Below are 4,099 nucleotides of genomic sequence, written 5' to 3'. Positions count from 1 at the left end.
GATCTTGATGATAACGATCATGGGTAGTTGGCCCATCCGGAGGATGCGCAGGATTAGAGGGGGTGGATGTCGTATTGCTGCGCATTCGAGGTGTGAAAACCACCTGAAAGTTGTGTGTGTGATTTGATACTTTGTACATACTTAGTTGTTATGTTTGCTCTTTCATTCTATGCTGAAGACGGAGAAAAACAGGGAGTTTTGGTAGACTGGTAACTCAAGATGCAATCTCATGGGCTACACTTATTTCAAGATATGTTGATTATGGGCTTTGTGAGGAAGTACTAAACTAATTCCAAGAGATGCAAGTCGAAGTACATTGGTGGATATGTATGGCAAATGTGGCTTGCTTGTAAAAGCACAATATGTGTTTGACAAGCTTCCTTTCCGGAATGTGGTCTCTTGGAGTGCACTAATTGAAGGTTATACACAACACGGGCATGGTGAAGAAGCACTGAAGCGTTTTGAGTGGATGAAACTTGATGGGATATTTCCAAATGAAGTAACATTTCGTTGCATTTTGAAAGCTTGTGGCAGCATAGGAGCAACAGAAAAGGTTGGGGAAATTCATACTGAGATTGCTATGAAGGGGTTGCTAGAAAAAGATGTGGCTGTTGGCACGGCATTGGTTGATGTATATGTCAAATGTGGCTTGCTTGTAAGAGCACAAGATGTGTTTGACAAGCTTCCACTTCGTAATGTAGTGTTGTTGAGTGTATTAATTGCAGGCTATAGCCAATATGGACATGGTGGCCAAGCACTTAAATGTTTTGAGCGAATGCAACTGGAGGGTGTCTCTCCGGACGGTGTCACCTTTGTTAGCATCTTGAAAGCTTGTGCTAGCATAGGAGCTAAAGAAAAGGGCCACTAATCCTGTCGAAAGGGAAAGAAAAGGGTAGCTAAAAACAAGGGAGGGAAAAATCAGATTCAAAAAAAAAAGCAGGGAAGATTCGACAGATTAAGGAAAGGAAGGAAGAAAGCATTGAAGGGGAATCGACGGGAGATGAGCGACGAAGGAAGAAAAAGCATCATTGAAAAGCCTGCTTGAGAAAACGATTCATTGGTCTGTGTGAATGGCAGATAAAATTTCCGCTCCGAGCTTCCATGGAAAAATAATCACTAGCCATCCGCCACGGACGATTAATCCATCTTTGCTGAAGATTTGAGCTCAATGAAAGTTGCTGTCGACACTAAAGAATTCCAAAGATGTTTTAGGAGATCGAGTCAAACTGTCCTTAACACTACATCGTCAGACGTATACTTCAGTGGCTGCTATGGCTCAAAAGGAAAATCTCGACCAATCACAATCAGGAGATTCATGGAGGGGCTGTGTTGTAGGCTGCTTGGAGGGGGAAGAAGTTCGTGAACTCGAGGCGGAATACAGAGAAGTATTGGCACGATTCAACGCAATTACCAACAAGTATACGCAGGAGAAACAGGAAATCGTAGAACTACTAAAACAATGGGATGTTGAAAAGGAACAGATGCTCTGAGGTCGAAACTGCAACGCAAGATGAGGTCTTGAAAATGAACGGTAGAAAAGGATTGAATACTATGGATTGTGGAAGAGTTGTGGGTTGTTGAAGATGATCGCTTTGCTAGAGCCTTAACTATACGAATTCAACTCGTACCGAATGCAACACTAGCGTGCTAGAAATTTTGCATTCGCTGAAGCTGATGCTTTTTGAAAATTATTGTGGAAGGCTTGAATGGGCAACAACGGTACACCAGAGAGGGAGCTGAATACTTCCCAGATTAGACAGATGTTCAAGACTTGCATCGATGGAAAAAGGATTTGAATCCTGAGCCTGTAAAAAAGTTCTCAGGAAATCTGATGTTATAGTGGAGGGGAATCTCAAGGAATCATGATATTCTCAGTCTTTTACTACGTGTAGAACACATTCTCATCATCATTGCCACCAAGGAACTAACAGTTAGGCAGAGCAAGTGAGAAACCCTGCACTGATTTTGCGCCTTCACTGAGGAGCAAGTGAGAAAAGGGAAATGAAATATGTCTACCACTGAATTCAATGGAGACACCATCGCTCCTTTCTTTGACTTCCTCGAAACTGCATTAGCTCTCATTTTCTCTTAGCAATTGAAACAACCCAAACTCTTTGTGGGTATGATACTGAGACTTATTTTTGTGGAGGCTCTTGCTTTGTACGATCAGTCTGAAAGAGGTTGCAGCTTTACAAGCTCTGCATCTACATAATGCAGAGAAAAAAAAAATGTTCCATGATCATAATGAAATCAGGAAACTTCTGATTGTTCTGGCAAAGGCTGGAGGCTGGAAAATTGTGTGTCATCCATATTGGAGATGATCGAGTAGAGTGATCTCTCTTACTCCCTTCATTTCAAAGTCAGCTACTGTTGAGAATGGAACTCCTCTGTTTTTCAGTGAATTACAAGCCATTGAAAAGAAGCCATTCTTTCAAATCTCTTCCCACAAACTACATACAGTACCAGGATTTCAGCAATCTACATTGTATAGTGTGACAGTTATTGTGTCACAATTCCAGAGATGTTCATTATGTATACAGATGCTAAATTACCCATTCCATGTTGGACAACAACAGGATCTTTTATTTTCCATGATACATTTACAGGCCTATAGGACATATCTCTGTGACTGAATCATCTTTATCATCATAAATCAGAACTAAATCATCATTATAATCGCAATGATCAGGATATTCTTCTTGGTGTTTCTGTAAGACCAACCAATTTGGTACTGATAGTAAGACTGGAGAAACACATCTGAGTAACAAAATTTCAGATTAACTTTATTAAATGTATTCAGAGTTGAAGGCCAGTTTGATGATAACTTTGATTTTGGATGATTCACTTGTTTGATCTTCCATCTTGATATTTATCAAGGTCTTCTGAAGACACGACTCTGCTTTCGCAAACCCTTCGACAGCGCGGCTCTGATACCATGTCAAGAATCGTGTGGTGTGGAGACTTGCTCAAGATGCTGCGCCGAACATACACAAAATGCACAAGGAGAAGCTCACTCAAGAGACAAGAAGAGAGATGGAGGCCAAAACGTTTTCTTGCTGGTTTCTTCTTCTTCTTCCACACACTTTACAATGTACACAAAGTATAGATAAGATACAACATAAAGGAAAGTGGCCTACTAAGTCAAACAATGCATAACCGACTACACTAGTCGACTGGCGCTATAACTATGCCAGTTATAAATAGGTGTAGCAACCTGAATATAATAAGTAATGAGTCAGTGGCCATGTGAGAGTCATAATGACCACCGACATGCTAAGTGTAGACGTGTGGACCCATCTAACCAGACGGTCCATCATCAATGTCCACATGTGTTGAGCTTGTCATCTCAACATTTATCAAAAACTATGCTTTGATTGCAGCACCATTAAAATAGGTCTACTGAAAAAGCAAAACGTCCATTGTATTCCAGCTTCGATAAACTAAAGAAAATCTTGGTATCAATACCTATCCTGAAACTTTCAGATCTTAGTAAGGAATTTGAGATTATAACTGATGCTAACACACTTGCCTTAGGATGTGTGCTTATGCAGGAAGGTCATCCTGTAGCATACTCTTCAAGGAAACTGAAGAGCCATGAGAGAATACCTCGTCCAGTGGAAAGATTATCCCGAAGAGGATGCCACTTGGATGGATGAAAGTACTCTCAACCAACAATATCCCCAGTTCTTCTCGAGATGAGGACATCTCGATTTCTCTAAGGGGGAGAGAATGTAATATTTCCACATGAAATATGAAAGAATTTTGATCACTACAGGCCCGTGCAAAAGCAGTGCTAAGTCATCTCCCGCAACGGAATAATGTCAGTAGCCAAGTCCTTACCCCGCGCGCGCGATAATAAACCCCAACCGCGTTGTGCAAATATGACCGAGGCTAAAACCCGTAAGACCGCACGAGAACACCCTTCACGGGAAGGAAAAATGGATAATGGTTAAAATTAATGTAAATTTTTTTAAAACCCCCTCCCCTCAGCCGATGCATGGCAGGGGAGAGGACTGCGAGAGGGAGAGAAGCTTGAGTAGGCGTGGGGAAGCATGAGGGAGGGGAGCATGCAATAGCCAGGTGTATGGCTATCTCCCCC

The 4,099-nt window shown here is 41.6% G+C and overlaps 1 pseudogene; it reads left to right on the top strand.

Annotated features, from left to right (window-relative positions):
* Nucleotides 1–325: 325 nt before the first annotated feature.
* LOC148029919 (putative pentatricopeptide repeat-containing protein At3g28640 pseudogene) lies at nt 326–868 on the top strand (annotated as a pseudogene).
* The last annotated feature ends 3,231 nt before the right edge of the window (nt 869–4,099 follow it).

The sequence above is a fragment of the Lygodium microphyllum genome, chromosome 10 (assembly GCF_053477565.2).
Source record: "Lygodium microphyllum isolate KBCC chromosome 10, Lygodium_microphyllum_v1.1.10, whole genome shotgun sequence".
Taxonomy (NCBI): Eukaryota; Viridiplantae; Streptophyta; class Polypodiopsida; order Schizaeales; family Lygodiaceae; genus Lygodium; species Lygodium microphyllum.
The sequence above is the reverse complement of the archived record's forward strand: the minus strand, read 5'-3'. Positions and strand labels throughout refer to the sequence as shown.